General features: G+C 27.8%; 1 protein-coding gene across 6 annotated transcripts in view; it reads right to left on the bottom strand.

The window, feature by feature from the left end:
- LOC136091298 (kinesin light chain 4-like) overlaps positions 1-20,980 on the bottom strand; it is a 49,607-nt gene that overhangs the window by 26,910 nt on the left and 1,717 nt on the right. For 2 of the 6 annotated variants that reach the window (XM_065818690.1, XM_065818689.1), the window contains exon 2: positions 6,525-6,637. The exons of 2 other annotated variants lie outside the window; for them this stretch is intronic. The gene's annotated coding sequence lies outside the window, so the exon portion shown is untranslated. Of the gene's footprint in view, positions 1-6,524; positions 6,638-19,062; positions 19,222-20,980 lie in introns of all 6 variants that reach the window. 2 more of the 6 variants (XM_065818691.1, XM_065818687.1) reach the window with 1 other exon arrangement.

Raw genomic sequence — 20,980 nt, 5'->3', positions numbered from 1 at the left:
TTTTCATTTCTTTTTAAACAGCCTTAGTGCAGTCTTCCTTTTTGTTAAAAATAACTCAAAGCATTACCTAAATTTAATATCTCAGTTCTTTAACTTAAGGAATTCAATTTAAATTATTTTTTGGTGCAACAACTAGTTCAAAATTCACTAAAATAGGATTGAAATTGTTTTGAAGACCAAAACTTGATTAAAGCTAAACTGATACAACTTTAAAGCATCAACTATACTTAGATAAAAAATAGAGATGATTTTGGTTACAAACAGTCCCCAGGCACTAAAAGCTAAATAGATTTTATACACCGAAATGAAGTCTCTAAATTGGAAGTAAATTTTTTTTGTTGACTTTATTGAGAAATTTTGTACTAAGATCTTTTTTGTTTAATTTTTGTTTTTTGTATAGCTCTTTTTAGCTTTGTTTTCATATAAAATTTAGTTCGACTTAAAATCAACGTTAGTATCTTCTATAACCATCTTTGATTGCTTGAGGTAAAAATCTAAATTAAAGATCTTCAGCTAACAGTATAACTGTTGATTTTATTTGTCTTTACTCCGAAAGCATCTAAAGTATCAGATAATAGAGACTTGGCTTGTTTAAATATTTCATGAGGTGAAATAAAATATGGATTCCTTTTGCTTGACGTTCTGGTTTTTAAAACTTGATATAAGTTTTAGCTTATATCAAATTCATATTATTGTAATTGGCTTGACACATAACAAGAAACTTTTTCTGCTGTAAGCAAATATGTATTTTTTTATTGTATTGTTAAACGGTGTTTTATATTTGAGATTTAAGTAAACGATATAAAACGGTGTTTTGTATTGTTTTCTTAAAGAGTATTTACTTTTCATTTTATGTTTTTAAAAAATAATTGGTTTATAATTATTGTATTGCTAAACGGTTTTTGATGACAGGATCTTACAATCCTCTTCGAGTTTTTGTGTTCTTATTAATTATGTGCAACGAAATTTTACCATAAAATATTTATAAAAAAACAGAAAAAAAAAGAAGAATAAAAAATTTGAGTCTTGACGGCACTTTGGCCGCTAATTTTACAGTCTTTAAAGCCTTTACTAAATCTTTAAAAATTTAAGCAGCTCTGAGTCTGATACTGTTATTAAGACTGCACTTGTATAAGAGACATTTTAACACGCTTGCCTACTTGTCAAAGCGTTCAACCATATCAAATAATGAGTTCCAACGTGTCTTGCAGTATGAAATAGGTATAAGTTGATGTCCAAACTTTGCAATTTTCTGTAATATGTCGTCATTTTTAACAGGTGATTTTTAAACAATTTGTTATTTTTTGAACTTTTTTTAAAATTGAAAAATAATCTTTTATAAACAAAAGCCTCTACTGAACTCTATTCAAACTACTAAACTTATTCAAAATTGATGTTTCAGAATTGTTTCAAATTCGGTGTCCAGATCATTGCTTTGATTAAGCTCTTTACTGTCATCGCTATAGTCATTATCGCCCTCACTATCATCAATTTCAAAACTATCGTTTTGGTCCAAAACTTCGGTTGGTTTCACTTAACGTACACCCCATACGGCTAAATGGATTGCGTAGGCCTTGCAGACGTGATGTAGTGGGTTGATTAAATGGCAAATTTTAACCATAACAGATGCACCATCTGTAATTGTACTAACCATTTCATTTTTAATTTCCAGTTTGAATTCACTTAATTCTTCGCTTACTATATCAGCGTTTTCAAATGGCCTATTTACAACGATGCGTTTAAGTTCAAGATTATAAAGACTTCCATTTGCGTGCACATTAATGTTCATTTAACAACGGGATTCATTTGGAGTACATTCAGCAACATTTAAGTTAAATCTGATATTGTGAGCTTTTATGTCTTTAAATTTAGTTGTTAATTGAGCGTTAATGTTGTTAGCATAATCAAGTAAAATATTTTTTAATGGTAATTTAACAAGATGGTATTTTTTGTCCTTTGGCTATATGTTAAGTTTTTGTAACCTCTTACATTTAGCAACAGTGTTAAATGAAAGTTCGTCATTTGTAATGAGATTTGTTTGTATATTGGCAATAGTTTATTTGCTTGTACAAACTTACTGATATCTTTTTTGGATGACCTTTTACCTGTTTTTGTAGGAATTAGTAATAGCAAGCCTATGTTTAATCTTTAAACGGTTTTGCGCAACCTTTTGCAGCCACTTTTAATTGTTACAGTGACGTTTCATTGAGCAGTTTTGTTTACTTTGATAATCAATATATTAGCTTAACAGAGGGTGAATGGAAAAAACGTTTCGCTAATCATAAGCAACCCTTTAAAAATAAAAAGTATTCATGAAACACGCTGTCAAAATATATATGAGAGTTAAAAGATAAAAACATTGAAAATTTTATACTGAGTTGGTCCATCTTAAAAACCTGCTTATAAAAATATTTTTTTTAAATGCTAACTATGCCTGTAAGAAAAAATTGAAAATATTTACACATGCAAACCAAGAATGTTTGTTAAACAAATCATAGGAACTAATTTCTTAATGCAGACATGAAAATAAGTTTCTCCTAAAAAACTATAAAAACAAATGAGCTCAAATAATAATTATATTAAAGACCCCCACCCCCATCATTTAAAAATGTTTAAAAAAAAATTAAAAAAAACAGAAGTTATCAATTCTAAGGAATTCTTTTTATAATAATGTCCGCATATTCAACGAGTTTGTTAAGATTTACTGTAGTTGAGACATTTACGACTTCCTGTTATTTAATTTTTTGGTATAAATTGAAGTTTCATAAATTTATTTATTCATTAATGATGAGTGTTTATTAATAAAACACAGTATCAAATAAAAATTATAGTTTAGTGATTTTCTACAAATTTATATATTCTACAAATTTATATATAATACCTAATTATTTTATTTTTCTCAAAATTTACAATCATATAATTACAATAATTTATTAATAATTATAACTTTAATCATTATTAGAGCAAAACTAATACTATTTATAATAATTATAGTAATAATAATTATAGCTGTATCAAAAATAATAATTAATAAAGACAATAAACTTACTATAAAAATAGTAGGAAGAAAAAGAAAAATAAGAAAACTTAAAGAAGTAATGATAAAAAGTAGAATAAAATGTTTTTTTAAATTTGTCTAATTTTTTTTTTTTCAATAAAGTAATGATGATAAATTATTTTGTTATTTTTATTAGTTTTAATTTTTCAAACTTATTTGCAATGCACACATAACTATTTCACCATACCTCAAAGTTTTATAGGGAGATCATTTATTTTTCCATTATTGATGTTTCTACTTAAATGTGAATGCTTAAAACGACTATCCGTGAAAAAGGTTGTAACAGAGGGTAAAATAAGGTTGTAACATATGGTAAAATAAGGGAGTCAAAAACAAAAATAAGATTACCAAATCTAACTAGTGTTGACAAGGTAGGAATATTTAGTTTTTCGAAGAAACTTGAAGTTTCTGTATTATGGAGTTGAAAATTTATTATTCGGATTGATTGACGCTGAGCTGATAGCAATTTGTTAATATTACAGTTACCAACTTGTTCCTAAACCTGACAGTAATTGAGATAAGACTGGAAATTAGCAAAATAATGGCAAATCATCAACATAATGGCAAATTATTAGAAACATGCCATAAGCTTGATTAAGTCTTTTACGAAGTGCATCTATATGAAAATTCGATGAGAGGAATCTATAAAAATACCAAAACATTTAGCTTGGTGTGTTGGATATAAACGTCTATAATTAGATTCAATTTTTTTTCTTGGAGATTAAAAAAACATTAGTTTAGTTTTTTCCCAAGCTTAGAGTACTTAAGTTTGCATTTAGCCATTGTACTAAAACTTTTAAATCTAAATTTAAATTCTTGCACAAGGAATGATAAGACTTGGACAGATGAAAAGTGGATAGAGTTGTTTAGATAATTGATATAAATCGAAAATAATAAAGGGTCAAGAACAGAACCTTAGGGAACACCACAAACAATGTGTTACTTGATTTGTAACCATTAATGCTAACAAATTGCTTCCGATTTTAGAGATAAGATTGAAACTAAATACAAGCAACTCTTTGGATTCTTTAATTTTTAAGTTTACAAATTAAAATGGTATGATTAACGGTATTGTAAACTTTTTGTAATTCGATAAAAACCCCACTTGCAATATGACCAATATCTAATGCTTTTTTCATTTTTTCAGTTATTCTTAATAAAGCATGGCAAGTTAAATGTTATGATTAAAACCCAAACTAAATTTCAGTTAAACAGTTAAAGGAACTCAAAAATGAGTATAATCTATAAAGCATTAGTTTTTCAAGTAGCTTACTAATGTTAGATAGAAATGAAATTGGTGTATAGTTAGTACATGAGAGTTTTGAGATAACAAGGTAACTTCAAAATGTCAGGAAAAATTCCATTTAAGAAGTGGATATTAAATAGCTGAGAGAGAATATGTGAAAATTGAGAATTAAAATCAATAACAATGTTTGTTGGGATGCAGTTAGGACCTTTTGATTTTCTTGATTTTAATTTAGATATAAGTGATGAGATTTCAGAATGGTTTGTTGGGGGATATAAGCAAACTAATAAGATTTGGATGGTCAATGAGTGAATTATAGAATTAAGTTTATGAGCCACATTTGTAAAAAAGTTATTGAATTCTTCGCAGATTAGAGTTTGTTCTATTATGTATGTTTTGTTAACTTATAAACAATTTCGAGGTACATTATTGACATATTTGACATTTATTATAGACTTTTTATGCCTTTCCAGGTTTCACGGGGATTTTTTACATTTTCTGAAAATGATATTTTGAAAGATATTTTTTACTCAGTTTTATTAAATTAATTATGGTATATTTATAGTGTTTAAAGATTATATTATCTTATTCAAGGAAAAATATTAAGGATACAAGATACAACAAGGATATAAAGATACAACCATATAATTAATATATATAAGGATATACATATAAGGATAAAAAGGATATAAAAATACATGTAAGGATATAAAGATGCAACAAATTGTATTTGTTGCATCCTTATATCCTTATATGTATTTTTATATCCTTTTTATCCTTATATGTATATCCTTATATATATTAATTATATGGTTGTATCTTTATATCCTTGTTGTATCTTGTATCCTTAATATTTTCCTTTGGATAAGATTTTGAATTTGAATTGATTTTATTATTCTTTTAGTAATCCATGGGTTGAATTGACGCTTGAAGCTCTTATTTCCAATTTTTTTAAGTAGCAAATGACATCTAACAACAATGTTGTTCCAGAAATAAATGCTTCAAAACTAGAATTAACATTGTTTTCATTGTTAATGTCATTCTAATCAACTTTTAATAATTCAGATTTAAACGATTCTTTATTATAACTTTTGATGTTCCTTCTCTATAAATTATGACTATGTGGTATAAATAGTTTGTTGAAATTAGGACAAAGACGAAATTGAGGTAGGTGATTAGAAATAGAAGTTCTTAGATTTCCTGAAATAATTTGGTTAGAGGTTACTTTGAAAAGATAATCCCAATGATTGTAGAAGAATGGTCAGTAACTCTCGTTGATAGCGTAATAAATGAGCGAATATTATAATAAGTAAGTTTAAAAACTCAGAAGCTGCAAGGTCACAGTTTGACTGTATCAGATCCATGTTAAAATTGCCAAGTAGAAAGGCAGATTTATTTTCAGTAGATATTTTTTGGAGAAGGACAAACATGATTTTGATATTGATGTTGTTTACATCCATGTGTCTATATATGCAACCAACAATAACATTTAATTTTTTTAGAAGAATTATTTCGACAAATAAAAAATTTCAAAAAAGTAGATGCTAAATAGTTTGGTGTGTATATGATCAAATCATCTCTTCTTTTATAAATCAGTTTTTTTAATAAATATACAAGGTTCCACCTTAAGAAGATTCGGTTGATGTGTGCTCAAAATTATAATTTTGAATAATAATTGGATAAATGGAAAGAGATTCTATTTATAATCTAGTTTCTGTAATTCTAATAATGCTGATTTCAAAACGAATTTATGATAATAATACGTTCAGATCTTCAAAGTGCTTTTGTAAAGGAGATATGTCTAAATGGAAAAGGGACAGAGTTTATGATGTCAAATTTATTAGAACAAAATTTATTAATGTCGTAATATTGACAATCTACATCAAAAGATGAAAAGTTTTCTTCATTAGAAACTGAAGCATGTGATGTAATGAATTTATTTAATTCAGTATAGATTTTACACAATCCCGATGCTGGAAAGAGTTTAGTTGATAAAGGCAAGTCATCAGTTATAATAATTTTGTTTGAAAGGAAGAGTAGTTTAAATTCATTATAAGAAACATCAGTCAATGGAAAGTCACTTTTAATACAACTTACACACAGACATGTTGAGTGATTTGATTGTGTTAAATTGTACCCATGATCATAAAGCCTGGTTTATTTTAAATGAGTCTAAAACAAACATATATCACATTGAGTTGCACAGAAACTCATACTAACTTTTATGTTCATGCATTGCATACTTCTTAAAAGTTTTTTTCACGGCTCGGCTCCGGCTCCAAAGAAATGTCCTGCTCCCAGATCGGCTCCCGGCTCGGCTCCGGCTCCCGGACCTAATAAATTAAATTTAAATTTTGAATGAAAATCAAAAATATTTAGGCTTTTTTCCCAAGTTGGATAAAAACTACACCTATTAGTTTTTATCCAACCCTTATTTTTAAAATGTGAATCCATTACTACCAATTATTTATATTGTAAAAAATGATTTGGGGGCAAAAAATAAAATAAAATATTTTATCAATAATAATTTTTTGCTTTATTATCATTGTATTTCAAACCCAAAATTAAATTTCAAACAAGTCAAATGTATTCGTTATTTGTCTTAAGAAATACCAAATCATTATTAAGATCCGATGTCATATGGCTTCTTTGGTCTGGCGTCAGAAATTTGAGTGCTGAAAACACCCGCTCAACACTAACTTGCGTCATTGGAAGCGCTGTGACAATTTTGAACGATGATTGTATAATCGAAGGGAAAAACTCTACTCCTTCTAGAGGTTTTTTGCACGTCAAGGTTTCTTTTTGTTTCAAAAGGTCGTGCGCTAGTTTAGGTAGACTTCGAAGTGCGCCTTTAAATTCTCGCTCCTCAATCCCAATGTTCTGAATAGATCCTTGATCAGATTGCTGACTCTTTTTTTTCTTGCCTGCTCCATTCTCTTAAAAATTTTCTTTTTTGGGGACAAGTCTTTCATTTTCTTATCCGAACTCTCGGTAGAAAAAGTTTCACATTTTTCCTCCAATCTATGAAAACCAAACTTTTGCTTATTAATCTTTTTTTGAACAAACCAGTGAGTGTCCTCAGCAACTACCTAAACTTTTTGAAAAGATAACAAAATAAATTTGCTTTAAAAAACTCAAAAATAATAAATATATTTTTAATTTCTAATCGAAGTAATCAAAAGTAAAATCTTTTAATCAAAGTTTTAAAAACGTTCTCACAAAGTAAATGATGAGAAAAAAATACCTGTTGTTCTTCGTTTAGGAGACATTGATAGTGTAAGTTTACATTCCTCTGCACAAAAATAAGGATTACTCATTAGCATTGCTTCCCTAGTTTCTATAGATTGTTTTATGGCTTTAGCAAAAACAGATTTCTTAAAATCACCCTCCATTAACTGTTCTTTTAACCGTTCCCAAACATAGACAAAGTGTCCTGGCGTGAGATCCTCAAACTGAAAGATTTGAGTAGCAGAAGCAGGTTTTTCAAGAAAACTTTGTAATTCCTTTATTTGTTTCCACTGATATGGCTGCACTGCAAAACTCCCTCTTGGATATTTTCCTTCCAGCTCTTCAACAACACCACGTAATTCTAAAAGACGTTTAAGCATTTTAAATGTAGTCGACCATCTAGTCTATAACTAGTCTATAACTAGTCTAGTCTATAACTAGTCTAGTCGACCATCATTGTCTATAACTGCCACCTATATTACAGAACATATTTTATTCTTGAAATATAACAAATAGACATATTTATTAGTTTGTATAAAAAATTTATAAAATTACTTTAAAAGGTTTTGTATTTTTGCAAAAATCCATAGCATTTGGAGCACGACAAGCCGATTCTTTCATTGCATCGGTGACAGCAAGTTAAAGGGTATGTTCACCACAACGTTGAAGATAAATAGTGTTCATACTTTTGGAGATTTCGTCAAAGTAACCATCATGCTGCTGTTCACAGAATTCAGAACCCTCAGTTTCACTACTTGCATCTTCAATAATCTGTTCCTCTGTAATATAATCTCCGCCTTCATCAAGATCTTCACTAGGTAGTGTTTCTATAGTCTTGTTTATCTTAATCGTCTTGCCAAAATCGTTCACCATTTTAATCATGTTAGACCCATTGTCAGTACTAATTCCAAGGATTTGTTCTTTACGGATGCCAAACTCATCAAGTACGTTTTCAAGTGCATTTTAAATATCTTCAGCTTTGTGTCTGGCATGTATGTCGATGACTGCTAATGTTTTGAATAATATTTTGCCGCTAGAGAAAAATTGAGTATTGACTCCAAGAAAGCTTCACCAATGTCTTGATGCTCCATCAACTTTTAGGAAAATTTGTTTTCCATTCGAATCGCTTTTCAAATCAGAACGGTTTTTTTCAGCTAAAGTCTGAATTTGACACATATTTTCACGACTGATCTTTATGCCAAATTTTTTTGCCAAATCTCGGGTCAAAACTTCTATTCCATCTCCGCTAAAAATGTTAAACGAAGCTCCATTTTGAAGTACTAACATATGTAAAGCTTTTTTGAAATCTTTTTTCGATATTCTTATAGCAACTTTGTTAAAAAAATTGTCAAGTATCTTTTGTTTTTTTTGTTCACCAAAAGATAGAGAACCTCGATTTCTTGACAAAGTAACTTCGGATACATTTATATTCTTTTTTTGTGCGGCTTTTTTTCTTTTCTTGCTCCTGAATAATTTTATGATAAAGTATTCCGTGGGTCTTTTTAATGTGACGTTTCATCTTTGATGTTGGTTTTTTTCATTTTAACTTGGGTGCCACAAATTTTTTATTTTAATTCTCCTCAACAAGAATCTGGCAAAAATATGCTTTTTCATTTTCACTGAAAGAAAAGCATTTCAATTCATCCTCAAACATATCTTCGTTTACAACCGTGGTGTTTTTAGTCACATCAGTCATGTTAAATATACATCAACAACTTTGTAAACGAAATGCTAAAATGGAAAAATTAAACTTGAAAAATATAATCCTAATTAAGATTTATTCGGACCAACAACAAGATAAATCTGTAATTAAACTAATTAAACCTTCTGAATAAAAAGTTTTTAATTAATATTGCTTTATTAGGTTTTAAAATAAGTTACGTTAACTCACCAGAAATGAGGATTATTTAAACAAAATATCGCGAAACATATTCTGATTAAAACTGTTAATTTAATAATTCTTCAATTAAATTGCAATATATAAATTTATGTTTACATGTATTTTGATAATAACAGTGTAAAGGTTTCGCGCCAGTTTTTTTTTTACGAGTTTCAACTTTTTTAATTAGTTGCTGTTTTTTTAAATTACTTATAAAACGTGCGTACATAAGAAAGAGAATATCAATTACAAATAACATTTAATAAACTTGCTCGTCGGAATTTTGTTTAACAGTAATAATAATAACAATAATAATCGTAAAATGACACCCAAAATTAAGACAAAGTTTCTCGTTACCTGAAACGTTTTATATTAAAAGAAACAATGATTAACTTTATTTTTAACTTCTGAAGTAAGAGATCTAGCTACTGCACTTCGGCTGCTCCTAAAATTGCGGAGGGGGTTTGTGGTGGACAAAATTCCCCCATTCCATTTTTAATATCGCCCAACTGCCGCTAATAATGAATATAATTATTGTTTCTCAAAGTTATAAACAAAAAAAAAAATTTCTCTTGACTATGTTACCAATATTACATGTTACATGCATTATGATTTAAAATTAAACCAACTGGGAGGCTAAATAAAGCTAATAAAAACCTATTCTAAAAACAGAAAATAATAATATAAGTGTCAATAAAGCAATGTTAGCAATCGATATTATAATAATTTAACACGATTTATTCAACAAGTTCGTTCAACAATGAGAGAATAATATTTGTCTACTATTAAAAACAACGTTATATTTCATTAAAAATAGAAGAGAGCCGTGAGCCGCCAGATTTTTCCGGCTGCGGCTCCACCAAAAAACAGCAGCTCCGCGGCTCCTCGGCTCCGGCTTCGGTTCGGCTCCACAAGCCTGATTATAATAGTAATAATTATAAAAGTAATATTATTTGCCGTAAATTAAGCAATATTAATGAACAAACAAGTAATAATTAATAGTTATAATAATAAAAATAGAATAAGTAATATCATATCACTAACCAAAAATAAGAATAAATAACTATTATAAATCAAATAGAAAACTCTATTAAAATAATATCTAATATTATAAATATATTATAAACGAAAACAGAAATAACATAAAACAAATATAAATGAAATTAATAATATATTAAATACTAAATTTAAAAATTTAGAGTAACAGTAATATATTCAACAATAATATATATATATATATATATATATATATATATATATATATATATATATATATATATATATATATATACATATATATATATATATATATATATATATATTATATATGTATAATATATAATGTATCATAATGTATTGTATATAATATTATAATGTGTAATAGTAATAAATTAAAATAATGAAATAAGATAAGATACAACAAAATCAAGTTAAATAAAAATTAGATTTAATCAAATTCTTGTTTTTCTTTTTTAATAGATAACTTTTTACTTCTCTTTTTCCTTTCTTTTTTTTCCTTTTTCTTTGTGATTTTTATTGATTATTTTGAATGGTTAAGATCTTTTTCGAATTCGAAATTCTTTTATTAACTCGTAAACGTTTTTACTACATTTTTGGTTATCCTTTTCCGAAGTTGTATTTAAATTGAGTAGTAATCTTTTTCGTTTCAAATTCCCAAACAAAAGAGAATTCACATAGCGAAATCAGAGAGTAAAATGTAGACTCGATAAAATCTACTGCCCTGATAATTTCTTCAATAGAACAACATACACCAAAATTCTCAGCAACCCTTTTACCGACCATGAGTTCCAAACAACAACCGTCTATTTTATTAAAACTAGGAGAGGACCAGAATACTAGAAATTAAATTGTTCCCTTTTGGAAATAGAGGTGCATAAGCAAAAATTTGAACGAAAATTTTAACTCAAAATTGGCAAACAAAAAAACAGTCCTACAAGTCAATTTTAAAATGGTGGGATGACTTCAAACTTTTTGTTAGAGAAGAATTACAAAATACATCGATACAGGAAAGTGCGAAAAACAAAAAACACATCAAAAGAATTAAAAACGAAATCCAACAAGAGTAACAAAACGCTAACCCGAATTTATATAGCATGAAAGAAAAACGCGATGCTTTTTTTTTTTGCTTTAGTTTCCTGGAGCGTTTATTCGCACGAAGCAAAAACTAATCGAAGAAACCTTCAAAATTTTTGAATATTTAGGAAAAAATTCAACAGCGGAACAAGTCAGTTACCAAAATTCGCAAGAATGACGGCACATTGACGAGTAAACCTGGGGAAATACTAAACTCATATTATAAAAACATTTACACCAAAACGAAAACACCAAAAAAACAGTCTAAACTATGTCTTGTTTCATTTTATCATTAGACCAAGATAAGGCGTTTGATAAATTCGACCGTATGTTATTGCTGCAAATTCGCCAAAAATTCAATATCGGATAAAATTTGTATCTTTTATGAACACTCTATATTCAGAAGTTTTGAATTGCGGTTTTTTTTCGGCTTTCTTTCCAACGGCAAGAGAAGTCAGACAAGGCTCTCTCTCTTTTCTGTTGTATGATTTTGTTGCCGGAGCTCTTGTTTTAATGATCAAAGCAGACAGCAGAATAGAGGGTTTTCCACTGCCAGGAACACTGAAATCTCTTAAATTACAGCAGTACATAAATGATTCTAACTTTTTTTGCCTGGGACGTAAAATCTGTTCAATATATTTTTGAAAAAGTAAAACTATTTGAAAAGCGAGTGGTTCAGCTATCAATGCCTCAAAAACCAAGGGTCTCGCTCATGGGGATTTTGATCCTAAAATGTATCAAGAATTGGACAACATAGAGCGGAACAATAACACCGGTTTCAAAATATTAGGTGTTACTTTATACACCAGTCTGAGTAAAACTACAAATTTCAACTGACTAGTAATTCTAATCAAAGTAGAGAAAAAACTCAAGTTTCTGGACCTACGTACTTTGTCACTTAGGGGAAAGACAATGTTGATAAATATGCTAGCACATGGCAAAAGTGTGTTTTTTGAAAAACGTGCTGCCCACTCCTGAATGAGTAATAGAACATCTGGATAAAGCCATTTTTGAAAATCTGTGGCAAAAGATCAATTTTAGAGCGGTCAAGTTTTTTTTACATGTCCAAAACAATGATATCAAGAAATTATATGCAGACATGAGTATTGAACTGTGTAAAGTAAACAACTGGTTTAAGGCAAACAAACTCTCACTTAACGCTGAGAAAACAAAATATATACTATTTCACAAAAAAACACAAGAAGAAAATCTTCCTCTCAAGTTGCCTAACCTATCTCTAAATGATATACTAGTAAATATTTGTTTTTATTTTTTATTGTTTTTTTAATCGGTATTTTATTTGTATGACGGTTTTCATAAAAACGGTATTTACTAACTTCAAATAGTTGATTTTATTTTTTTATTGTTTAGTTAAACGGTGATTTTATAATTGAGGTTATTTTATTTGTATGAAGGTTTTCTTAAACGGTATTTACTTTTCATTTTATATTTTTTTGAAATAATTGGTTTATAATTTTTGTATTGTTAAACGGTTCTCGGTGACAGGATCTTATGATCCTCTTCGAGTTTCCGTGTTCTTCATATATTATGTACCAACGACACTTTTACCAGAGAATATTGTTAAATGAACAAAAAAAGAAAAAAAGAAAAAAAAAAAAAAAGCAATCCAATATAAGGTTCTTAGGAATCATTGTTGATGAAAAATTATCCTGGCTTCCACATACAATATATATCCAGTCAAAAATCACCAAAATAATAGGTTTGATGTATCGAGTTCGCTCCTACGTCAATAAAAATAGTCTTAAATTAATCTACTTTGGGCTAATTTATAGCTTCATCAGCTATGCAAACATTTCATGGGCAAGTACTCAAGCGGCAAAGATTAAAAAAATTTATAGTCTTCAAAAACATGCCTGCAGAATCATTTACTCAAAAAATAGGCGTGAACACGCTAAGCCCTTAATGAAAGATATGAAAATGATGAATGTGTTTGAAATAAATATCTACCAGCATTTAATTTTCATGTATCGTTATCACAATATCTCTCCTATAAGCTTTAATAACAAGTTTAAAATAAATAAAAATGATAGCTATAATCTTAGAGCGAATATGTCCAACACATATAAACTGCCTCGGATAATAAACAAATATTCAGAGTACATCATTCTATATCGAGGTCCAAAAGTATGGAAAAAAGATTCAAAGGTACGGTAAATTCGTTAAGTTCATTCAAGTTTTTAACAAAAAAAGAAATTTTTAAAATATAAGAAATGATTTTGGTTAATGATACTTTGAATAATTTCTCATAAGTCTGTTTTTGTTTTATTTCTACTTTTGTTGGTTGCTTATCAATTTTATTAGCGAATTACGCGTTTTATTACGATATTTTATTTAAATTTTATTACGCAAATTGTAACATATTACGATATTTTTTTGAAATCTTGTTATAGGGGCTCTATGAAAAGATTGCGATAACATACTGTCATCCTTATCTTCTTTGAGTCCCTATCTGTTTTACTTATTTTATTTATTGAAATTTTACATTACGAAGTTGTAAAATCTTATATTATATTAAAACAGAGAAAAAAAAACGGTGAAAAAAAAAAACGGTGAAAAAAAAAAACGGTGAAAAAAAAAAAAAAACCCAAAACGGTGATCTCGCAATTTTATCTCCTAAAGGAGCAAAGTCCTACACTTCTCCTCAAAACATTCTTTCAACTGAAAGAATGCGGAGAGGACCAACTCCACGGTTATTACTGTTTTTAAAGTATTGGTTGGCAAGTTCACCTATAAAAATTATGAACCAAAACCAAAGCTGGAACTTTTCAAGACAAAACAATTTTTCAAAACACTGGGACAACAAAACGACTCAGTACTACAAAACAACAGTTGAAATATTAGACAAAAACGGGTCCCTGTTTAACATACCCATAAAATTAAAAAAAAACTTTTACTTGCAAGTGGCAAAAAACAAAAATACAGTCGTGCCAGCAGAACATTTCTGAAAGAGTTAAAAAAAAAAAAACAATGCCATGGACTCAAACTTGGAAAAAAAAACTTTACCTCCCACGCATGCGGACCTACGCAAAATAAATTCTATCAATTTTTACACAACAGTCTTTCTTCTTCCGCCTTGATAGCCAAATGCACAAGGCAACAGGTTGTTAAAAACAACAAATGCAAAACTTGCGGTAAAATCAAGGACAACATCCACATCTTTGCCTACTTTTTATTTTTTAAGTATTTAGTATTTTAAATCTATATTTAACTCCATCATACCTCAAAAATAATTTCTCAATAAATTTGATTTTCTCATTTGAAACAGCGACTCTATTGGAGAAAAACACTATTATGCAGTTGCTATTGAAATTTACTCAAACTATCATGAGTGCAATATGAAACAGGGCAGTGGTCAGGGTAATAATCAAGAACATCAGAAATATTGTTACTTAAAAATATAATTATCATGTCCGTAATAACACTGCGGGCATTTTCGGTCAACTTTTTTATATTAATAATGTATTTTGCCAAGTTGAGAACGGGAATTTAAAACTAAATATATGAGCTAAATTAATACAATGGCTCATAATGTTGAACTGAATGTTTATGAAGACCTCCTGTCATCTGCAAATATTCTTTTACAACGAAAAAATTGTTATTTATGATTAGACAACTACTGCCCTTATTTTATGGTATATAATTTAACGTATAAGTGTCATCTGTTGCGTTTGTGACGTGGTGTTTGTGTAAAAGTCGTGAAATTTTGTTTTCTTTAAAAAAATCTTTCTTCATAAAATATTTTTAACTAATCCTGAACATTATCTTTAAATTATTAATATTATAAAGCCTTAACTTAAGCCGGATTTCCTCAAGACGAAAATATACGCGCAAGGCGAATTTTCTCGTCTATAAGCATGCCCATATAAAACATTTATGTTAATTTTGACAGAAATGCTTTCTCTGCGCATGCTTATCGACGAAAAAATTAGCTTTGCGCAAATAAATTCATCTTGTGGAAATCCACCTTTAAGGGTAATGGATTTCTTTCCGCACATCGGCTAATCAATTAAAATCAAAAAATACAGAAATTATAAATAAGTATTTTAAAAATACTTTTCCTTTTTCTTTTATCGTTTTCTTTCATTTTTTTTTTTATTTATTTTCTATTTGTTCATCAAATTATTTATTTTACTTTATTCAGTTTAGAAAAATATATTCATATAAACGTTATTAATTTTTACTGTTTGCGCTCATAATAAAATCATTTGAGAAATCTAATTACGTAAAAACTTAAAGCATTTTACAAAACGGAAAGGTTATCTTTCTGCATAAATTAAAAGTTGTATGCAATTATACTGTTCCACACTTATCCCACCTTTTCCACACACTTTTGTTCACAAATTTGTTTTATATTATATATAATCAAATATAAACAAAATATAAAACTAAAACAAGCAAAACCATATGATAACAATATTAGATAGGGTTATATTATCTTATTATATTATATTAAATTATATTATTAGGGTTATATTATCTGTGCGGTTTTCGATGCGACCGGACGTGTTTAAGCCGCTTTTTAAAAAATAAAAAAATATATATATGAAAAATAAAAAGTTTAAAATAATAAATGAGTCACGAATTAAAAAAAAATGGATAAAAATAATAAAGAAACAAAAAGAGTTGGATTAAAAGTTGAAGATTCAGAAATATCTGTAAAACTAGTGCGAGAAATTTTTAAAGAAATGTTTGAAAAACATCAAAAAGATGTTCGGAACATAATTAGTGGAAATATTAAGCTAACAAACGATAGAATTAATGATTTAGCAATAGAAATGACATCAATTAAAGATACGTGTAAAAAACTGCAAAAAGAAAATTAAACAATAAAAACAGAACTTGAAATAACTAAAGAAGCACTTAAACAACACGAAAAGAAACAAGTTGATTTTGAAAATGGTTTAAATTTTATTCAAGAATTACAGGAAAAAAAATTCAAAGAAATGACGAAATAAATTAGATTTAAAGCAACTAGTGCAGATGATGAAAAAAATAAACTAAGGCAGCTTGAGGATAGGCAATGCAGAAATAATTTGCGACTTGAAGGTCTTCCGGAAAACGAAGCTGAAAGTTGGGAAGAATCGGAGGTAAAAGTTTTAAAATTGTTTGAAAATAATCTCAATTTAAAAGGAATTATCATTGAACGCGCTCATAGAACTGGAAGGCTAATCCAAAAAAACCTCGAGCAAATGTGATGTAATTACTAAGCTATAAAGATAAAGTTAAAGTTCTTAAAAATGCAAGAAAATTGAAAGGAACTGGGCTGTAAATCAATAAGGACTACTTGCTTGATAATTCGAAGAAGCACAGAACGAATGGTATGTACTCTATAGTTGTTTATGACAAACTTATTGTTAGGGATTTTAAAAAAACAATTAAAACGCTTAGTTATATTTTTGTATTTGCAAACATGTTTTTTGTTTATATATTTATATATATATATATATATATATATATATATATATATATATATATATATATATATATATATATATATATTTATATATATATATATATATATATTTATATATATATATATATATTTATATATATATATATATATTTATATATATATTTTTGTATGTTTATGCTTATATCAAAAAAGAATGTTTTGCAAAGAATTGGGGTGATTGGAGCTTGGGAACAAAAAAAACCCAATTTTTGGGCCCACTTAGCCTGTAATGTGGGAGCAACAAGTTTATAAAATATTTTCTTTACCATTTTTATCTAAATTTACACTCATCAACAAATTTCAAGTTTCATGGAATAATCTCATATTTTTCAAAAACTATGACCATATAAAGTTTTAAACCCCCTTAATTTGAGGGAGCTGTTAACAATGCAGGGTCATAAAAACTGAACACTTCAAGATTTGTTTATTTGCATAATTATTTATTTGAATATTTATTTTAAATATCATGGCTAAAGAAACCGCTTCACAAAACATAAAACCTGAACCTTTTCAAGTAACTAAAAATATATTATTAGACAATTATTTAGACGCAGATGCAATGCAAACTTTTCATAGAAATAATGAGATAATGCTAAATAATAGCCTTATAACTCAGATATTTCAACTCTTACTGATGACCTAGGTCTTGGTGAATTTTCAATACTACATTTGAATATTAGGAGTATTCGATAAAATTTTGAGAAACTAAAACAACTTTTATTTAGCACCAAACTTACTTTTCTAATTATTTGCCTTACAGAAACATGGTGTCGGGATAAGGAAGTTGAAAATGACTCTAATTTTTAACTTGATAATTTTAAGTTTATTCATCAAGTTAGACGCTCTGGAAGAACAGGCGGAGGAGTGTGCGTATTTGTGCATAATTCGTTAACTTTTAAACTACGCATGGACCATTGTTTGGGCACTAATGATTGTGAATCTTTAACAATTGAGGTTATAAATAAAATTCACAAAAATGTAAATCTGAATGTTATATATAGACCACCTTCTGGCAATATAAAAATGTTTGTTAAACAATTTAAAAGTTTAATTACAAACAAAGACATTTGTGGAAAATGCACATACTTTGTGGGGATTTTAATTTGAACGTGCTGAAATATGACGCAGATAAAAACGTTAGAAGTATCAACAATATTGTATATCAAAGTAGTTTTATTCCAACTATTAATAAACCTACTAGAATTACAAAAGATGCACTTCAATAGATCAAATTATAACTAACAATTTCTCTTACATAAAAATTAAAACTGGAATACTTGTAGCAGACATTTCAGACCATTCTCCGGTTTTTATAACATCAACAAAACAAAAAATCAATCAAATTTCCGAAAAAGTTAAAATTACTAAACGAATAATTAATGACGTTTCCATTGTTCATTTTAAAAGCCTTTTATCTTCCACAGATTGGGGACCGGTCCTGAAAACTACAAATGTTAATATTGCTTATAACAGTTTCAATCAGATATTTCAAAACAACTATAATGAAGCATTTCCAAAAATTATAAAACTTATTAAAAAAAAACATTTCAAAATCCGTGGATAACACCGGGTATCATAAAATCATCAAAAAAAAAACAACGCCTATGAAAAATTTATTAAAAAAAGAACCTTTGAAAATTAGTCGAATTATAAAAACTACAAACGACTTTTTGAATCAATTATAAAGTCTTCAAAAAAATCGTACTGTACTAACCAGTTAATAAAATTTAAAAACAATTCACAAAAAACATGGCGTTTAATAAATGACGTCATGGGTAAAAAAAGTATAAATTGTAACAGTCTTCCGAAAAAACTCATTAGAAATAACTGCGAAATTGTTAATGAATCTTTAATTGCTTAATCGTTTAATCATACACTTGTTAATTCAGGCGTAAATTTAGCATCAAAAATTAAACTTAATAAATCTGATTTTAAATCATACCTAACCGCTAATAATACCATAATGGAAAATAATAAATTAACTGAAAAAGAATTATTAAATGCTGCCTCTAATTTAAAACCAAACAAAAGTCTAGGCGTTGACGATGTTTGCACTAATGTATTAAAAAAAATCAATTTCATACTTAAAATCTCCGTTCATGCATATTTTTACTTTGTCTCTTGAACAACGAATCTTTCCTGATAAACTTAAACTTGCAAGGGTGGTACCAGTCTTTAAATCTGGAGATGATACCAGCATTTCCAATTACAGACCAATCTCAATACTACCATGCCTTTCAAAGCTATTAGAATACATAATATATCATAGACTATTTACCTTTCTAGAAAATAACAATATTCTTATAACAAACAATTTGGATTTAAAAAAAGTCACTCCACAGATCAAGCAATTATTCATCTTGTTTAAAATATTTTTCAGGCATTTGATGAAAATAAACATACGCTAGGTGTATTTATTGTTCTTAGCAAAGCGTTTGACACTGTTGATCATTATATTCTATTAAATAAACTAGAAAATTACGGGATTCAAATTTTAAATGTTTTCAAAGCTAATTTTCAAATAGAAAACAATCCATTTCATTTAGGTGCGGAAAAACTGATAATATGAATATAAAATGTGGTGTTCCACAAGGGTCAATTTTAGGACCACTCTTATTTTTAATTTATATTAATGATTTAAGCAAATCTTGTAAGTTACTAGACACTATTTAGTTTGCGGATGATACAAATTTGTTTCACGCATGTCACGATATTAAAATGTTGTTTAATTCAGTTAACATGGAACTCATAAAACTCACAGAATGGCTTAGTGCAAATAAATTATCAATTAATTTAAATAAAACAAAGTATTCTTTTTTCCATCGCTTTCATGAACGCGATAAAATCCCTTTAAAACTTCCAAAACTTTATATTGGTAGTCAATTTATAAAAAGAGAACAATCATTATAATTTTTAGGAGTACTCTTTGACAAAAACGTTACTTGGACAAATCATATACATTATCTTGAAAGTAAAATCTCAAGAAATATTGGCCTACTTTAGAAAGCAAGGCCATTTTAAAATCAAACTAGTTTAAAATTGTTATATTTCTCCTTTGTTCATAGTTATCTGAATTACGCAAACATTGCTTGGTGTAGCACAAATCAAAACAAAATTAAAAAACTTTTTAATAAACAAAAACATGCAATGAGAATAATATCTAATGTAGGCCGTTTTACTCACTCCAAAGAACTATTTATAAAGCTGAATATACTCAAAGTCTACCAAATAAATATTTTTCATCTTTTAATTTTCATGTATAAAGTTAATAAAACAACGACACTAAACATTTTTAATTCGTTATTCAAAATAAAAAACATAGATACTTAACCAGATATTCAAACAACACCTATATTCAGCCCAAAGGTTTTTATGCCACAACTGAGTTTTCATTATTCATTAGAGGACCAAAAGTATGGAACAAAATCCTATCTAATAAACTTAAAACTCTTAAAACTCTTGACGAATTTAAAGTAAAATTGAATTAAATGTTCCTAGTTAGTGATGGAGTCCTTGATTTTTTCGGGTGACACAGATAAGTTTTTTCCATGCTTTATATAAGGTTACTTTCTCTCTCTCTCTCTCTCTCTCTCTCTCTCTCTCTCTCTCTCTCTCTCTCTCTCTCTCTCTCTCTCTCTCTCTCTCTCTCTCTATATATATATATATATATATATATATATATATATATATATATATATATATATATATATATATATATATATATATATATATATATATATATATATATATATATATATATATATATGTTTGTGCGCCACAAAATTTGAAATCAATTTTTGAAAGCTTTTTTCTCAACCAATTTTGGTCAAATTTTGCACACTTAATCATTTTCGATGACAATACAAGGAAATGGAAAAATTTGAACAAAAAAAGTTAATTAAGTTAACAAAAATTTAATTTGTATTTCCCCATACATTTTATTTATTTTATATGAATTGCGTATTACGTCACAAAAATCATTGATTTGCAAATTATTTGCAG

Source organism: Hydra vulgaris, chromosome 15, assembly GCF_038396675.1.
Source record: "Hydra vulgaris chromosome 15, alternate assembly HydraT2T_AEP".
Lineage (NCBI taxonomy): Eukaryota > Metazoa > Cnidaria > Hydrozoa > Anthoathecata > Hydridae > Hydra > Hydra vulgaris.
Note: the sequence above shows the minus strand (reverse complement) of the source record. Positions and strands in the feature narration are given on the sequence as shown.